Genomic DNA, 20,159 nt, shown 5'->3' with positions numbered 1-20,159 from the left:
GGGATGACATGCTTGACAAGCCAAGCTGCTTCGCAAGGGATGGCTTGCACCTGTCACCCCTGGGCTTCCGGATATTGGCCAAGGCTCTTGCCACCCCCATAGTGCCTTTTTTAGGCAAGGCTCAAAAGACAAACCCACCTCCCTAGAAAACACAAGTGAAAAAAAACTAAGGGTAATGCTGCTCAATGCCAGAAGTCTAAACCTCAAGATGCAAGCTCTCGAAGCCCTCCTCAGTATGGAGAACATCGATGTCTGTGCAGTGACTGAAACCTGGTTCAAGGCTCCTGAGAGCACCCCAGTACTACCAGGTTTTACCTCATATCATGCTTTCCGGCCCCAAAACTTGGACCAAACCACAAAAGGAGGGGGAGTATCCATATTCATCAAAGATACACACACCTCCAGGTTAGTGGCAATGCACGAAGCATCGGAGACCATCAAGGTGCAACTAACCATAGGCAAAACTGCCCTACAGTTTGTAGCATGCTACAAACCACCCTCTCAAACTCAGGAACCCCACTCAGCCTTCCTGAAGACACTGGAAAGTATGAATGTCTCTCCAAATACCATCATATTGGGAGACTTCAACTACCCAAACATAGACTGGGAACATTACTCAAGCCCCAACACCCTAGCCCAAAGGTTCCTAGAATTCATAAACTCAGATGCGATGGAACAACTAGTCACCACTCCCACAAGAGGAGATAATATACTAGACCTGATCATCACAAACATGGGGACAAAATGCTCCACACCGGAAGTATACCCCTCATTGGTGAGATCAGACCATAAATTAATCTCACTGGAAATCCACATCCTGCCCCCACCCCCTGCACAAAAGACCACAGTGAAGAACTTCTCAAAAGCCGACTTTACACTTCTTAAGTCTGAAGTGGTATCCTTCAAGGCCCCTGGGCCAATGGAAACCACAACCCACACCACTGAATCCTTTATAAATGCCTTCTACGGGCACCTTCAAGAATGCATGGATCATGCAATCCCTAATAAAACCAAGACCCATTCCCCCAAAGGCAGGCACCCTGTCTGGTGGACCCCAGCCATTAACAAACTTTACAACAGAAAGAGGAAGCTACTACATGACAGAGCAAAATCCCTAAAAGGGAAGGCATCTCTGATCAGTACTAGCAAAAAACTACGATCACTCATAAAATCATCCAAGGCCAACTTTGAGAGAAAAATCGCAAAAGACACAAAAGACAATCACAAGGCCTTCTTTAGCTATGTTAGAAACCTGGGTGGAAACTCCCAGATATGTTCAGAGTTAGTCCAAAATGACACAAAATACACTGAACCCACAGACATTGCCAACATTCTGGCAGACACGTTCAGTGCAAATTTCTCTGCCCCCTCCCCTCCAAAAGGAGAAATATCTATCCCAGCAGAGTGTAGCCTCCCTAACATCTCAGATGCCTAGGTGAGAGCCGCCCTCGCCAAAGCTAAAAACACAGCATCAATGGGACCGGATGGTGTCCCAGGCTGCGTGTTACATGAACTCCAAGAGGAACTAAACCCGCACATAAGGCTGCTGTTTAATCTTAGCCTTACTACAGGATACGTACCCAAAGAGTGGCGTACAGCAACAGTGGTCCCACTCCACAAAGGCGGTGCTTCTACGGACCCTGGAAATTACCGCCCCATAAGCTTGACGAGCCTGGTCTGCAAAGCTATGGAAAGGATCATTATGGAACTCATAAACAAAGACATTGGGGACCTACAGACATTGGATCCTACCCAGTTTGGCTTTGTCAAGGGCAGATCCTGCCTTTTGAACTTGGTCGACTTTTTTTAAACAGTCACTAAGGCCATTGATGAGGGTATGGCAGTTCACACAGCCTACCTTGACCTTGCAAAAGCCTTCGACACAATACCCCACTCGGGCATCATAGACAAACTCACCAGCTTAAATGTAAACCCATATGTCACAAGATGGGTTACAAACTGGCTCAAGGACAGAACCCACAAGGTCAGAATTGCTGGAGCCATGTCAGACTCTAAGCCAGTCACAAGCAGTGTCCCACAGGGCTCAGTCCTGGGACCCCTCTTGTTCGGCATTTATTTTTCCGAGGTGCAAGCAAACATAGGAGGATTGTGGCTGACAAAGTTCGCAGATGATTGCAAACTGGGCGCCATAATTGATACTCCAGCAGACACAAGCATCCTTCAGAGAGGCCTCATAGAAATGGATAATTGGTGCCAGAGCCATGGCCTTAAACTGAACGCCAAAAAATGTATAGTCATACCCTTTGGGAAAAACAAGGTACCCACAAATTACCACATAGGTGGTAATCCATTAAGTACGGAAGAGGTAATCAGGGACCTAGGGACCCAAGTTGACAGTAACCTCTCATTTGACACTCACATTGCCATGGTGGTTAGGAAGACCTTCTATATTGCCCACCTTATCATGAAGGGATTCACATGTAGATCAAGAGAGGTCATTGTGCCCCTGTACTCTTCTCTTATCAGGCCCATGATTGAGTACAATGCCCCATTTGGGATGTATCTTACCCGACACCTGCAGCAGTTGGAAAGACCCCAAAAGTTCCTCACCAAGAGAATAAAGGGTCTCAAACATATGTCATATGCTGCCCGGCTGAAAAAACTCCAGCTCTATTCAGTCGCTTACCGCCTACTCAGAGGTGATCTATGCCTGACATACAATGCCATGTCCAATCCGGAATTAATGGACATGCTCCACCTCAGAAAATCCCAATCCATCAGAGCCACGAGAGCAAGAGATTTGAACCTCAACAGAGAAATAAATAGGACGTGCTGGAGGGACAGATTCATAACCCAGAGGCTCCCTACACTCTGGAACAGAATCCCAGTCCATGTTAGGCAGACCCCCTCACTAACTCTCTTTAAGAGAAATCTTGACGAGTGGATGAGAGATCGTAGGTTTACCTCGGGGGTCATCTCTGTGTCACTACTAGACAGAGGCACAGTAAACTAAACCCTAAATGGGCGTAGTATTCTCATCCCAAGGGGTGGCGAAAGCCACACACACTCTGGCTAGGCTTATAAATGCCCTAGGGCAGATAGCCTAGTATGAACCTATGAACCTATGAACCTATATTTGCAGACGTGAACAGATACATTTGCTTTCAAGAGCTTATGTGTTTGGAAGTAGGGAAGTAAATTTTTAGTGAAAAAATAGTCCAACTGTAGCCCACTGAAACCTCTGTTAATGCAGAACTGTAGCAGAAGGCTGCAAGCTATGGATACAGAATTGTGATTTGTTCTTTACTGCATGCAGATTACCCATGAAGCCCAAAAAGTGCAGTATGCTGCATTGTTATATGTCAATGGGGAAGAAGCTTTAAAGGAGCTTGAGTCCAAAAAGAATATGCCATGTATTTTCCATTTGTTCTTTACAAATTACAGAGACTAAAGATGCTTGCATTACTAAGACGAAGGTTAAATGACTGTGACTTTGATTAATTACATATATAATCAATAAGCAAGGGGGATGTGTTTAATAAATGATGCAACAGGTCACAGGCTTTTAAAAGAAGCCTGTATGACCCTAAAAACTCTGGATGTGGGAAGATCATGTGAAATTATTAGTGTACAGTTAAAACAAATAAATGAGGAAAAGGTTATTTGTAAGGTAAAATGTAAGTCAAGTAAAGCATCTTAACTGAGAAGTTAAGGGGCCCTGAAATTCAAGGAAATAGTGTGCAAAGGCTTTTATGCTTTCCATGCACTATGGTTTAGAAGACCATGCTTGCTTGTGAAATGAATACGGAGGAATATAATTCACTTCTATGTAGTGTGCACTCCTGCTTCACATTTTTTCAGCTTGCTGGATGAACGTATAACAGAGCATGTTTCTGAGTAAAGGATGTGTACCATGGCACTATCACAGGTATAATTACCCTGATCTTGCCTACAGTATGACTGCCTACAGCAAACAATTCCATGTTAGCTGTTACTGTGATAGGAGGAAGTGAACATTTTACAGTGCTAGCAAGTCTCTACAGGCGTGTTTGTAACATTACTGATAAACACGGAATGGAGCTTCCATTCCATTCCATACATGTCACACCTTCAGCATACTAATCCAACCTGAGAACGGTGCTAATGACATAGCTGCCATTGCACTTCCAAGGAGTACACTGCTCAGTGGAAATGTTGGATTGTCCATAGGTTGACAGTCCACTCTCTGGATAGGCTGCTCTGATATGCATATGCTGTGGTTGCCATCTGTGGGTTCAAACTAATTGAAACATACAGGCTGTGTGCTGCAAGTCATTGTTCTGAGAGTAGTACAGTCTGTATGCATGTATGCATATATACAGATATTTGCCTCTGGATGCACTGTCTCCTATGTTCAGGTGTGGGACCCTATAGAAGGACATGCACTGCCATGCCTACTGAGGGTATCAAATTCTACTGCAGGCAACAAAAAAGGAAAAGAGCAGAAGGGCAGGAAAGTCTGCTGTAAGAAAAAAATGTCAAGCAGTCCAAAAAGGAAAGCTTATGGGCTCTCACAACTAAGAAGTAAAGAGAAAACTATGATTCCTCCATCCTCCTCCCTCCCCCATTCTAATCACACTTAGCCTAATAACTCTTCCTCAAGCACAAAAATACACTTATAACAAATCTAGGAGCCACTCACCTGAGTATTAGGAACATTTTAGTTAGCAATTTCAACTCTGCACTATCAGAGGATTTGTTCAGAATGAAGACACTAGGTAAAATCACTCAATATATACACCTGTTGTCTTGTATAATGTACTTTTTACATCAGATAAAAATGTAAAACAGAAAACAAAGGTTTGTCATTTTCCAGAAAATTATTTGGAAATGACTTCTCAACTTTAGCACAAATATAACGTTTAACGAATCATTAAGACATGGAGGATATGTGGCTTGAAGTTAACTGCCACTGTACTCCTTAACCTCCAGAAGGGTGTTCCTCTCTCCCCTTCTTGTGCAAATCTGTATATGATCTATCACAAATTGTAAACTTTCTAAAGCTTATGCATTCTAAGGTATGTTGTGCAAGGTATTCACAGAGTGAATACAGTTCCTCCCTCTCTGCAGAGATGACAAACGCATCATCAATAAAGTTTGTGTATAATTTTATTTTTGCATACTTCAGCAAAAAAATTCACATTCAAAAGCAAACGGTTACTCCTACTGACTTAGAACAATGCTAGCCTAAGTGTGTGTGTGTGTGTGTGTGTGTGGGGGGGGCAACAGTGGCCTACATGGCTACTCCTCTGGTTCGATTTATTTTTTATTTTATTTCAAATAGAAAAACAAAAGTAACCACAGTATAAAATATAACAAAAAAAGTCCAAAACATATACTGTAAAGCAGTAGGAAACACTTTCAGTCAGCCAAACTCTTCAGTACAAATGTAAGAGAATTATATATTATGGGTATATTAAACTACTGGTGCAGAAGTGTGTGTTGAACTGTATGTTATGTACTGAGCTTAAAGAATGTAACCATAGTGTACCCTACTGGAAAAGAACAGAAATGTATATACCAGTGCAAAAGTATGTTTTGATAGCATAGTTGGAACATGCAGAGTTAACTTGCAACCCTTCAAGAAAATAAGTTGAAATTGTTTACAACTGTGCTATAAAACTTAGTTAATGCAAAGAGACATGATGTCTATAGCTAGAGGGTTTTCTATTGTCTTGAAACAGAAATAATTGCTAGGTTTAAAATGTAAAAGTATTTAAGTGTTTTACGACTTCCAGCTCAAAACTAACTCTGAGAGATAAGTATTTTTCACAGAGAAATATTACATTCAGTTGGTATCTGTTTAACCTGGGAACTGGAGGCAGGTGACAAATAGTGATGTCATCCAGCTGACCCAGCAGTAATGTTTTGATATTAATTTGGGAACTCTCTCAGAGAGTTTGCATTTTGTATCTTGTCTTTGAACCTGAAAACATCCATTCAGCACTTCTCATCTGTATTTGCCTTGCTCTGTAAGTAAGCTTCAGGTATAGTATTTCCTTTAGAGATAGTAATATAGTAAAGATTAGTTTAGATGCTTTCTGTATTTATTTCAGACTTTCCTGCAATGTTGTTTTAAAATATTTCCTGTGATTCTGAACTCTGTTGTCACTGTGTTGAGTTATTGAGTATTGTCTTGTTCTTTTATTATTAATTATTAAATATATTTAAACTTTTTAATTGTGGCTGGTTTGTTTGGAGGTATTTAAGCTCTTAAAGTACTTGCATACATATTTGGTGACACTGTATAGGCCACTCCAATAGCCTTAAAAGTCTTGGACACACTTACCATTTGGATAATAGTAACATTACACAGTAGAAGTGGTCACCCTTTGTAAGGGCCTTATAGTAGCTGATAAAGAGCTGGTTGGTGGCAGTGATAACTACCTTTTAGTCTGGGCAGAAGGGGGCATAGCTAGTAAACCTGTGCCAGCCTTTCCCAGGAGTGTGTGTGACTGTATATAAATCAAATATCAAAGGGTGTGTGTGTGTCAGCTACTTGGGCAGGGACACAAAGCAGTGGTTGGACAGAGAGGGTGCTGGAGATTTTGGCTAGACCACTCAGCTGAGATCTTAACCCCATAGCTGTGCCAGTGGGGAGTTTTATTGGGGATCTGGAGAAAGAGGGAGAAACCAGCCCCAGACTGACTGTGATCTCTGTGTGCTCTTAAGGGAAATTGTACTTTACTGTGTGTGTACTTGTCATCCTCCCAATGTGTACGTCCCTCACTGGTGCTAGTGGTGAGGATTGAGGCTCCTTGATTACTTGGTCAGTGCAGGGAGATCACATATTAATTGCTTGGAAGTGGTGGGATATCCACATCACATATTAATTGGATTATAGTGGTGTGGATATTGAATTCCAATAGCTGTGTACAGTGGTCACTGAAGGTGTTTGTACTCTTAATCAGCCACGCATTGAACATTCAGAGTTCATATCACACTTGTTTAATTATTTATTTTTTTGTTAGCTTACTTAGTCAAGGAGAGTAGGCAAGCATGTTAGCAGAGGAGTATGGCAAGCTGACAAGGAGCCTGTTGGCTGAGATGTGCCAGGCTAAAGGACTGATGCATGCCAGCCTGACTAAGGCAGACATGCTTGCAGCTTTAGTCACATCTGCATCGCAGAATAGCAATCAGGAGGACAATCAGACTGGCTGTAGAGATGTACAACTCTCAGAAAATGGACAGCTCAAACTTTCCAGAGAGGACTTAAAAATCTATATGGAGTTAAAGAGACAAGTTGGAGGCCAAGCATTTGGAAATAGAGGCAGCAGAGAGACTGAGGCATCTAGAGACTGAGGAAAATGAGAAACTGCAATGTCTGAAGGCTGAGGAAAATGAGAAACTGTGATGCCTGGTGCTGAGGACAAGGAGAGGCAGAGGCAACATGAAAAGGAGATGCTGACTCTTCACCAGAGTCATGGAGGTAATGGGGAAGGGAGGGAATAACCAAACTCCAGAGGCAACAAAGGTCAGTTAATTTGTTCCACAATTTACAGAAGGGGATAAATTTGATAGTTTCTTTCATATGTTTGAGAGGGTATGTAAACAGTATAATGTTGACCAAGGGCTCTGGGTACGGTTCTTGACCCCCTTACTCCATGGTAAAGCTGTAACTGTTCTTTCCAAATTATCTGATGATTATTTAGATTATAAAGTTGTAAAAACCTGTTTGCTAGAATGTTTTAAGTTAACACCTGAAGCTTATACAAAAAAGTTTTGTGAACATAGACGCAAGTCAGTTGAAAGTGTGTGTGAATATGTTGCTGAACTGAGCACTTATTTTCATAAGTGGGTAAATGGATGTCAGGTCACCAATTTTGAAGGGCTGACAAACCTTTTGGTGAGGGAACCAGCCCTTAGCACTTTGCCTGAGGACATGAGAAGCTGGTTAACTGATAGACAATGCAATACTGTAGATGAGTTGGGGAAGAAAGGAGACCTATAGCTAGCAAGGAGGGCATCACTGCACAGGAAAGGGACACCTAGGGCTACTCATGGGTCTTAGGGAACCCATGGTGGGCAGCCCAGACTGCCCCAACAGTGTCCACCAGTAGCAGGCAAAGCCCCTAGTCCAGGTACATGTCCAGGACATAGGGTTAAATATTTTAAATGCAACCAGTGGGGCCATGTTGCATATAGATGTCCATTGAGGCAAGGTGGGGAACAAAAGGTGGGAGAGCCAGTAAGTGGGAATAAGAAAATGCCAACAGTAGGTTGTCCTGAGACAACAAGGGTACCAAACTGCCACAACAGTTTATATCCTGTTTTAGTAAATGGGAAAGCGGCCATGGCTAACAGAGACACAGCCTCTGACCTAACCATCGTTAAGCCTGCAATGGTTACAGAGGAGTAGTTTGCTCCAGTCAGAGCTTTAGGAGGGACCCCATTCCAAATAACTTTGGCTAGGGTTCACTTTGACTGGGAGGGTGGAAAAGGAAGCCAGCAAGTAGGTATGTCTGTGGATATCCCCTGCAGGTGTCCTGATAGGAAATTATTTTAATAAAGCAGCACCATGTGTACATGCAGTTACATGCAGTTAGGCTTGGAGACAAGCATGTGGGTTTGGTAGCCTGTAGGAGCCCAGACAGACCACCCACTTGCAGCCAGGACTGGTGAGGTGGTTACTTCAGGGAGGGAGCTACCCTGTAGCAGTGAGATTGAAGGTGAGCCACAGCTGCTTGTGGGTACTGATGTTCCCTTGGACAGAGTGATTGCAAGGACAGAGGTGAGTAGTAGTACAAAGGTTGACAGTGAGGCAGCAGTGTCAGTGGATGCCAGACTTCCTGTGGAAGGGGAGCTGGGAAGGGTTACAAAGAGAGAGCTGAGACAGGCTCAGCTCTCAGACCCTACATTACAATGCCTGAGAGAGGTAGCTAGTGAGGCACCTGATTTTCAAGGGAAGGGGGAATCTGAATACTGGGACAAAGGGTTACTGTACAGAGAGTGGACCCCTGAGGGAGGGCTAGAGGGTGAGAGAATACAGAGGTCGGTTGTGCCCAGAGCCTACCATCTGGCACTTCTAGCCATAGCCAATGATATTCTTTTTGTAGGTCATATGGGCATAAAACATACAAAGAAATGTATTATGCAGAACCTCTATTGGCCTGGGATTTCCAGAGATGTAATTTGGTACTGCAGGACCTGTGAGCAGTGCCAAAAGGTAGGCAAGGCAGGAGACAAGGTGAAAGCTCCTTTGATGCGTTTTAGCTGTGATTGAGGAGCCATTTCAGAGGGTAGCTATGGATATTGTGGGGCCTCTGAGTAACCAAAGTTCCACAGGGAAAAAAGTATATCCTAGTGGTAGTAGATTATGCTACCAGATACCCTGAGGCACTGGTTCTGTCATCCACTGAGGCAGAAAAGGTGGCAAATGCTTTGTTAGATCTTCAGCAGGGTAGGTTTTCAAATGAAATACTGACTGACAGAGGCACCAATTTCATGTCAGACCTGCTGGCTTGTCTGTGGAATACTGTGGGGTGAAGCACCTAAAGACCACCCCCTACCATCCTCAGACTAATGGTCTTGTTGAGAGGTTAAACTCTACACTCATGATAATGTTACAGGCATTTGCAGGCCAGTTTAAGAGGATCTGGGACAAATATTTGCTCCATCTGTTGTTTGCTTACAGAGAAGTTCCCCAGGAATCCACAGATTTTTCACCCTTTGAGTTGTTGTAGGGGCATAGGGTGAGGGGACCTCTAGATATGATTTAAGATAAATGGGAAGGTGAGTGTGAATCTCACAAGGAGTCTGTTGTGGCATATGTCCTAAACCACATGACACAGCTCTGGGAACTCATGGGCTTGGCCCAGGAGAATCTGGCAGAATCCCAACAGCAGAAAAAGGTTTGTAATGACATGAATACTCGAGCTAGAGAGTATGCTGTAGGGCAGCAGGTAATGGTTCTCATTCCTGTCAGAACAAGCTGCAGGCAGCCTGAGAGGGACCCTACAAGGTGGTAAGGAAGGTCAGTGATGTTAACTACATGGTAGAACTGCTAGGCAGATGGCAGGGGCACAAATTCTACCATGTTAACACGATGAAACCTTACCATGATAGGGAGGTCCATGTGCTTAGTATTTGCAGTGGATTGCAGGATGAGTCTAAGGGGGATCTGATGACTGATCTCATCAGTGAGACTCGGACTGCCACCTCAGTGGAAGGGGTAGCAATGTCCCAGCAGCTATCTCCTACCCAGGTTCGAGAAATCCGAGCAGTGTTACAGGAGTTTGGGGACAAGTTCACTGGGAACTGGGTGCATCCACCTGGTGCAGCACCATGTGGATACAGGACCCCAAAGGCCTATTAAGCAGGCCCCTTATCGGGTGCCTGAGAGAGTCAAACAAACTCTAAGGGAGGAGATACATTAAATGTTGGAACTAGGGGTAATTCAGGAGTGCAGCAGTCTCTGGGCCTCCCCAGTGGTGCTGGTACTAAAGAAGGGTGGCAGCACCAGGTTATGTGTGGACTACAGGAAATTCAGTAGTCACACAGAGTCAGATGCTTACCCCCATGCCTAGGACAGATGAAGCCTTAGAGCAGCTGAGTGGGGCTAAGTATCTTACCACTATTGATCTTACCAAGGGTTACTGGTAGCTGCCCTTTACTCCTAATGCTAGAGAGAGGTCAGCCTTTGTGACTTCTTTTAGTTTGTATGAGTTCACAAAGATGCCCTTTGGAATGAAAAATGCCCCAGTGACTTCCCAGAGATACATATTCTTGCAGGAGTAGGAGATTTTGCCCTTGCTAACCTAGGTAATATTGCCATCTACCGCCATTCCTGACAAGAGCACCTTCAGCATGTCAGGGAGGTGCTGGGTAGACTACAGAGGGCAGGGTTGACCACTAAGCCCAGCAAATGTCAGATGGGTATGGCAGAGGTCTCCTACCTGGGACACCGAGTGGGGAGTGATAAGATAAGGCCAGAACCTGCCAAAGTGGAAGCCATTCAGGCATGGTCTGCCCCTGTTACAAAAAATCAGGTGAGGGCATTCTTAGGGACAGCAGGGTACTACAGAAAGTTTGTCCCCGATTATAGCACTATACCTGCTCCCTTCACAGACCTGACAATGAAAAACAGGCCAGATAAGGTAGTGTGGACCCCAGCATGTGAGCAGGCATTTCAGAAGCTTAAAGGAGCTTTGGGAGGACCCCCTGTGTTAGCCAGTCCTGATTACAGCAAAGAATTTGTTGTGCAGGTGGATGCTTCAAACCATGGTGTGAGGGCTGTACTTAGCCAGGTTTCTTCAGAGGGAGAAGAGCACCCAGTGGCTTATCTCAGTTGTAGGCTCCAACCCAGGGAGGAATACTATGCAGCTGTAGAAAAGGAATGCCTAGCCATAGTGTGGGCACTGCAGAAACTTCAGCCTTATCTATATGGTAGGAAATTCACTGTAGTTACAGACTACAATCCCCTAACATGGCTACATACAGCCAGCCAGCAAAATGCCAAGTTACTAAGGTGGAGCCTAGGGTTGCAAGCATATGATATGACAGTGCAGCACCTCAGTGGGTTAGCAATGGCAATGCAGATGGGCACTCAAGACAGGGAATGAGGTAAGGTATTCTTGGAGTGGTTCAACTCTCTCAAGCAATGTTTCTGAAGGGTCACTTGAAAAGCTAGCTTGAGTTTTCATGGGGAGAATTGTGAGGCTGCCAGCCCAGCTATCTTGAATTTTGTAAATAATCATATGTCATTTGTGAATATTAATATGATTTATATGCTTGTCTTACAAATGTAAGAGAACTATATGTTATGTATATATTAAACTACTGGTGCAGAAGTGTGTTATGAACTGTATCTTATGTACTGAGCTTCAAGAATGTGACCACAGTGTACCCTACTGGAAAACAACAGAAATGTATACACCTGTGCAAATGTTATGTTTTGATTGTATAGTTGGAACATACAGAGTTAACTTGCAAACCTTCAAGAAAATACATTGAAATTGTTTACAACTGTGCTATAAAAGTTAGTTAATGCAAAGAGACAGGATGTCTAGAGCTAAAGGGTTTTCTATTGTCTTGAAACAGAAGTAATTACTAGGTTTAAAATGTAAAAGTGTTTAACTGTTTTACGATTTCCAGTTCTAGGCAAACTTCTGAGAGATAAGTATTTTTCACAGAGAAATGTTGGTATCTGTTTAGCCTGCGAACTGGAGGCAGGTGCAAATAGTGATGTCATCCATGCAGCAGTAATGTTTTGATTTTGATATTAATTTGGGAACTTTTCATGCAGTCACCAGTTAATATTTCCATACCGGATCGGTCGAGGCCCGGGTTAACAACGACCGTCACCAGTACTGTTAGCCAACAGGGTGCTGGCGGAAATTGGGCTACTGTTGGCCGAAGGAGGAGAAGAGGTGGAAGGCATGGCCGAAGGCAGGAAGAGAGGAGAAAGGCTAGGACTGTGGTAGTGAGGGTCGGAACTTTGAATGTTGGCAGTATGACTGGTATAGGGAGAGAGATAGCTGATATGATGGACAGAAGGAAGGTTGGTATATTGTGTGTGCAAGAGACCAGATGGAAGGGGAGTAAGGCTAGGTGTATCGGAGGTGGGTACAAATTGTTTTATAAATGATAAACCGGCTCAGCTCCTCAGACACTGCAAACTTTAATAGACCAAGAGAACGAAAAAATACATAGTATTCCTGTACGTGTAAACAGATAACTTAGCGCTTTCACCCACATACATAGTCAGGCATCATCAGAGTAAAAGAGTCCTTCATCTTTGTTGCATTTAAAGCTATTAGTTACAGACGCACCCCTCTAAGCAACCAACCCCAAGCAAACAGCAATTTGTAAATTAAAGTCACAGTAAAACATTACTCATATGCTTATTTGAAAGCACAGTTACTTATAACTAGAAAAAATGTTGTTCAACTTAAAACACGAACATTTTAAAATAATCTACATGTTAAACATGTTTGTATAAAAGTAGTAAATAAAAATAATAAATAAAAAATCATAATGTAATGCTTAACATTCTTCATACAAATGTAGATTTGTACTTTAAAATGCTAGCGACTGAAATGTGATCATTAATGCCTGGAGGTCTAGATGCATCCACCCTCAACTGCCAGATGCACTCCCTCATCTCAAGTAAAACTTTTAAGTCACCTCCTTTGTCACTAAATGGAATTCTGTCTATAACAAAAAACAGAAATATCTTAAAATTAGAGCAACTCAGACTGTGCGTATACAAGGCATTGTTAGTTCTTTTGTTCCTGATATCTCTTAAGTGTTCCAGGATTCTGAGCCTTAACTTTCTTGTTGTTTTCCCAACATAGAAAGTAGAACAGCTCAAACATGTAGCAATGTACACTACCATCTTAGTATTACAGTTACAGAATCCAGGGCACTTGATAGTTTTATAGAAGCCTTGAACTGCCACATAAGGGCCATTATTAATAAACTTACATGTACTGCAAACTCCGCATTTACTCATTTTGGAGCTCCTATATGTCTCAATATTAGGTTCAGCTTCCATCAATTCTTTAAGGTTCCTACCCCTACTATTTGTAAAAGTTGGGGTGTTTCCTAATATACTTATAGTATCACTATCAAAAGAACTTTGCCAAGTATCCTTAATAATGTGTCCTGCCTGTCCATTGTATGGCAAAATCATAGCCTGTTTTTTGTGTAGTGCATGGGACTCTGAAGCCAACTCATTCCCCTACTGAAATTCCTTCGTTAAGCCCCCAAGCAAAATAGGGTTAAAGGATGTAATTCTCTTAGTTTCTATTTCTTTTCTAACTCTGGACAACATTTCTTGTGGATAACCCCTTTCTGTAAACATAGCAGTCAAGCTGGTCAGCTCAACGTTTAGCCGTTCATCCTCACTAATCAGCCTGGATAATCTGACCATTTGACCTTTGACCAAGTTCTTTTTGATATAGTGGGGATGACAACTCTGGAAATGCAAGAAACTGTTAGAATAAGTTTTCTTGCGATATATACTTGAATTTAGGCTAACATCATGCATATTTTTGTATAACAATATATCCAAATAATTGCAGGTTTCCCCATATATAGTGTAGGTGAATTTTAAGAATCGGGTAGTGTTGTTAAGAAAATCAACAAATGTGTGGATCTCGTCCCTACTCCCTGTCCAAAAAATTAGTATATCATCAAGGTAACGCAAATAAAGTGTTACCTGTTTCATATACGCAGTAGGGAACACCTTCTCCATCTCCCATTCCGCCAATACCAAGTTGGCATAGATTGGTGCACACCTAGCACCCATGACAACTCCTGCCACTTGTCTAAATAGTTCCCCTTCAAATCCAACAAAATTGTTAGACAAAACCATTTCCATAAGATCTACTATCAAACTACATTTAACAGTATGGAAACCACTATGTTTGTCCAAACTCCTACTGAACATTTCCAGACCTTGTACCTGGGGAATGATCGAAAAAAGATTTATAACATCAATTGTCACCATCAAAAATGGTTCAGAGGTTTGTTTTTGTCTTATAACCTCCAAGCAATGCCACGAATCCCTCAGGATGTGTGGCAAACTTTTAACAATACCGTTACAATGAAAATCTACGTAGGAGGCCATTGCTTCTGTTTTAGAGCCTTTTGCTAACACTATTGGGCGAAAGGGTGGGTCATTCTGTTTTTTGTGAATTTTTGGAATTCCAAAAATGGAGGGGGTCACTGGGAATTCAACCATCAAATAATGGTATTCATTAACATCAATGATCCCCTCCATTAACCACTCGTAAAGACGCCAGTCAATTTTAGTGTATGCCATACACATTTCATTCCTAGATACTCTGGCATATGTGTTTGTGTCACTCAAAAGACTGTACATCTTATTAGAGTAGTCGATGTTAGACATGGTCACCACCCCCTCCCTTGTCAGGCTTCATGACCCTGTACAAATTAGTGGTAGTTAGTTCTTGTAGACAAAATCTCTCCCCAGGTGTTAGGTTATCCAATTCCCTCCTTGGTCCCCTTAACATTCTTCTAAGTTGAGCCTCGCACAACTTCTCGAAGATGTGTATACATGGGTGTGCAGGAGGTATAAATGTACTCGACCTCTTTAGTCCAATCACATTGTCAATAGTTGGGCTAGGTTTTTTGTGAAAAAATACTTCCAAGTTTAACTGTCTAGTATACATCTTAAAATTAACCAGTATTTTGGCTATTTCAATTCTAAAAGAAGGGACAAATGTAAACCCCTTCTTGAATAGAGACAAATAGTTATCTGTTAACTCTAAGTTAGAGAAGTTGTAAACACTAACACTGTCAACTTTAACCAAATTACAAGAATGTGTCATAATAGTTTGTTGAGTTAAATCAAATGAGTCACTCTCAAGTATCTGCGTGGCATTCATCCCCTCAATCTCGGTGTTTGTTACACTTTCTAAACTGTTGTTTAACAAATGTGAACAAATCACTGGTGAAATTTCTGAAACAAGTTTTGAGACAGAGGAAAAACTTTGTTGCCTTTGGTTATCACAAAAAGAGTTGCAAAAATTGCCACTAAAATTATCACAAAAAGTACCGTAATGTAGTGGCTGTAACTCAGCCTCGTTGTGTAATATAGTGTCACTATTGAAGGTGGTCAGTTGTTCATCCGAGACCACCACCTGTTGTTGTTGTATTGCCTCTGCCCTCTGCCCCTCCCCTGTTGTTGATTGCACTCTCAAATGCATTCCGAGTGCCTTATGGGGTGGGGATCTAAAAAGCTTCGTTGTCATGATAAATTTCAGTCTCAGTCAGTGATTCGTTCTCAAATTGATCAACAATTTGCCCACCGACATTGTACATTTCCTGTCGGGAATTACCCGCTGTACTAACTTTAGACACACAACTAGAACTACCATTTACATGTTTAAATTCCTTAAAATGTGTGTATACCTGGTTACTAGTGTAATCACTAGTATCCCTTTTGAGTTTAACCATTTTAGTCTCAAGGCCTTTTTTCACAAACTTTTCAGTTTCTTAAATAATCTTGTCGTATTTGTTTTTGTTAAACTCAAAAAGCAAATCTTTCGTTATGTTGGTGTTAAGTAAGCCAAGCTCCTCCTTTAAAGTCTCTAGTCTATTAATGTTATTCCGAATAATAATTTTCATCAATTCCATACCTGTCCGGTCATAGAAGGCCAGTCGTTCCTTGAAACCATCTGTACCTGCTTCAAAACTCATCGGTAGTTTAAATAACCTGAGCCCCTTCGGAACTTGTTTGAGCTTAAGGGATTTCTCAAGAAACACGTTGTCCATTTGTAGGGCTTTCAGCTTTCTTAATTTGTTTTTGAATTGACCTAATTGTACCTTTAAGGTACCCGGTTCCGGTTGCTGCCCGGCTTCAGGCTTCCAATCCATAGCTGGAGACCTAAGAAGTGCGTCAAAGTTTTTGGGTAAACAGCAGTTTGTTCTGGTGACTTGGTTGTTAATTGTCAACCCCGTTATTCACCAAATTCACTGAAGTGTTAACCGCCGCTTCACCACTACTAGTAGAAGGGGGTGTGTGAAGAGTAAACAGCCGTACCTGCGATTCAGTCAAAAATGGTTCCTCCGTTTGAATGTTGTTCGGAATGTTGACTGCCATGCCTTTCTCCTTAAATAAATGAACTAGTTGGTTTGTCAGTTCAACATACTGCAGCATAAGCTGTTCCATAGCTGTGGTCCACCAAAGGTAACAGGATCAAAGAAGCCAGTCGGAAGAACAGTAGAATACCAAGCCGACACAATGTGACACCAAAAACTTGTAAATGAAAAACCGGCTCAGCTCCTCAGACATGCAAACTTTAATAGACCAAGAGAACGAAAAAACACATAGTATTCCTGTACATGTAAACAGATAACTTAGCGCTTTCACCCACATACACAGTCAGGCATCATCAGAGTAAAAGAGTCCTTCATCTTTGTTGCATTTAAAGCTATTAGTTACAGACACACCCCTCTAAGCAACCAACCCCAAGCAAACAGCAATTTGTAAATTAAAGTCACAGTAAAACATTACTCCTATGCTTGTTTGAAAGCACAGTTACTTATAACTAGAAAAAATGTTGTTCAACTTAAAACACAAACATTTAAAAAAAATCTACATGGTAAACATGTTTGTATAAAAGTAGTAAATAAAAATAATAAATAAAAAATCATAATGTAATGCTTAACATTCTTCAAACAAATGTAGATTTGTACTTTAAAATGCTGAGTTGCCCTAATTTTAAGAGATTTCTGTTTTTTGTTATACACAGAATTCCATTTAATGACAAAGGAGGTGACTTAAAAGTTTTACTTCAGATGAGGGAGTGCATCTGGCAGTTGAGGCTGGATGCAGCTAGACCTCCAGGCATTAATGATCACATTTCAGTCTCTAGCATTTTAAAGTACAAATCTACATTTGTTTGAAGAATGTTAAGCATTACATTATGATTTTTTTATTTATTATTTTTATTTACTAATTTTATACAAACATGTTTAACATGTAGATTTTTTTTAAAAAGTTTGTGTTTTAAGTTGAACAACATTTTTTCTAGTTATAAGTAACTGTGCTTTCAAATAAGCATAGGAGTAATGTTTTACTGTGACTTTAATTTACAAATTGCTGTTTGCTTGGGGTTGGTTGCTTAGAGGGGTGTGTCTATAACTAATAGCTTTAAATGCAACAAAGATGAAGAACTCTTTTACTCTGATGATGCCTGACTATGTATGTGGGTGAAAGCGCTAAGTTATCTGTTTACATGTACAGGAATACTATGGGCAGGATTCACGAAGGTTTGCATGGAGTGTAAGAGACGTGCAACACTCCATGTAAGCCTCGCGATCCAGGAACAGCCCTAAGCTCCGTGTAAGAGACCAGCTAAAACGTCTCTTACACGGACTGGGCATGGACATGCTAAATACCTCACTTGCATCTGAAAGGTATGCAAATGAGATATATTAGCAATCCACGAAGCAGAAACCAGTCCGTGTAGGAGACGTTTTAGCTGCAGAAATGTACTCAGTTGACAACTGAGTACATTTCTGCAAATTCCACAACGGAGCCATGTCAGCTCCAAAAAAAGGTTGCATATGACTCAGGCAGCATGCCAATGGCCAAATATGTGGCCATTGGCAATACAACCTGATGCCAAAATTGTAAAATTATAATTGTTTTTTTCGGCGATTGGCGATGTTTAAACCCAGCGCAGCCCCGCGCAAACGGGCTGCGCTGTATAAAAACATAAAAAAGAAGGTTATAAACCCACAAATGTGGGTTTCATGCAATACATGGAATGACAATGCAGGGTCCAGCAGACCAAAACCAACATGGCCACCGTGTAGTGGTTGCTAAGGGGGGAAGCTGAGTCTAAGACATGTAACTAAGCATTAGTAGGCAATCTCATGTAAATGAGGGTTCGGATACTGAATCTCACAGTCACATAGCAAATGAGCACAGTCTGAGTAGTGTAAGAGATACTTAAGGGGGAGGAATAGAGTAGGAGATAGGTGACATCACAGGGGTGAATGGTAGAAAGAAATGCAGTTCATAGGAGGCCAGTGTAACATGACAGATGACAGGCACAGATCATGGAAAGAGGTGTGCCACTAGATAGGTCATGGAAAGTCAAGAAATGGAAGGTGTACACTGTTACTTACACCAAAGTTTCTTGCTGGGCGTGCATGCGCACGTGTGCGCACCATGAAGCACGAGTAGGACAGTGTGTGCACGTGTAAGGCAGTCTGAGCATGTGGGAGTGTGTTGGGAGATGTTTAACACTGTTTGCGTGGGTGTGCGCGCGTGTAGGGCAGGCTGAGTATGTTAGAGGCTGTTGGCGATGTGTAACAGTGTTTGTGCGGGTGTACGCTCGTTTTAACCCGAATAAGTAGATTCTGAACCATGTACGCATGTGTGCGCGCGTGTAAGCCACTGTGAGCGTGTTTCAGATAGTATGCACGTTGCTCCCCCCTGAGGAAACAGAGAGGAAAAAGGAAGCAACAGAATTAATAGGAAGCTAGCAAGGATAACTGCTGAAGCTAGCAGGTGAAAACAATTAGAAGCAGGCAATTACACAGGCAGAATAGTAGCCCAGCCCAGCACTTAAAACTCTGCAAACAGTAGTGCAGGATGTTTCCCTTGAGAGACACTGCAAGACAGGAGTAAGCTAATAGAAGTGAAAACTGAAAAAGCTGAACTCAGAGCAGAAATGTTAGGGGCTGCCATAGCTGTCATAATGAGACATAGGCGACTTGCTGAGGGTGGTGACAATGCAGATGGTGCCAGACAACCCACAGTGAGGAGACGGAGAAGAGTGTACAGGCCCAGGGTCACCTACCACGGGTTACATGAGCTGGAGATAGTAGAGCGCTATAGAGTGGACAGAGAGCTCCTGCAGCAAATTGTTGAGCTGTGCAGGCCACGCCTCACATACAGAACCAACAGAGGGGAACCCATCCCAGTGGAAACCAAGGTATGTGTTGGCCTAAGAATACTAGCAACAGGTACCATCCAGAGACCAACTGGCGATATGATGGGGATATCACAGGCATCAGCCTCCAGGGTACTGCACCAGTTCCTGGATGCCATGTCAGCACATGTCGGTGATCATGTATATTTCCCCAATGCCCATGAGGTATTGGCCAGCAATATGCATCTCTTCCAGCAAATAGCGGAATACCCTGAGGTACTGGGTGCAATAGACTGCACGCACATACGCATCAAAGTACCAGCCGGTGAGCGGGGTAGGGCCTACATTAACCGCAAGGGCTTCCCCTCCATCAACTGCCAGGTCGTGTGTGATGCCCAAGGCATAATAATGAATGTGTGTGCTGGCTGCCCTGGGAGTTATCACGATTCCCACATCTGGCATTTGACGCAGCTGTACCAGACATTTGCCAATGGGGACATCCCACATGGACACCTAGTGGGGGATGCAGGTTATGCACTGGAGCCGTGGCTGATGACACCCATCAGAAACGCACACACACCTGAACAGGAACGCCATAATGAGGCACGCGCACAAACACGTAATGTAATAGAGCATGTGTTTGGGCTGCTCAAGTCACGGTTCCGGTGTCTGGACACATCTGGTGGAGCCTTGCAGTACACACCAACTACATGTACCCAAATTGTCATGGTATATGTTATCCTGCATAATATGATCTTGCGAAAACAGCTGCAGCAGGACTAGCATAGGGCCAGGCCAAACAGC

The sequence above is a fragment of the Protopterus annectens genome, chromosome 5.part0 (genome assembly GCF_019279795.1).
Source record: "Protopterus annectens isolate FY-2018-M chromosome 5.part0, PAN1.0, whole genome shotgun sequence".
NCBI lineage: Eukaryota > Metazoa > Chordata > Ceratodontiformes > Protopteridae > Protopterus > Protopterus annectens.
Note: the sequence above shows the minus strand (reverse complement) of the source record.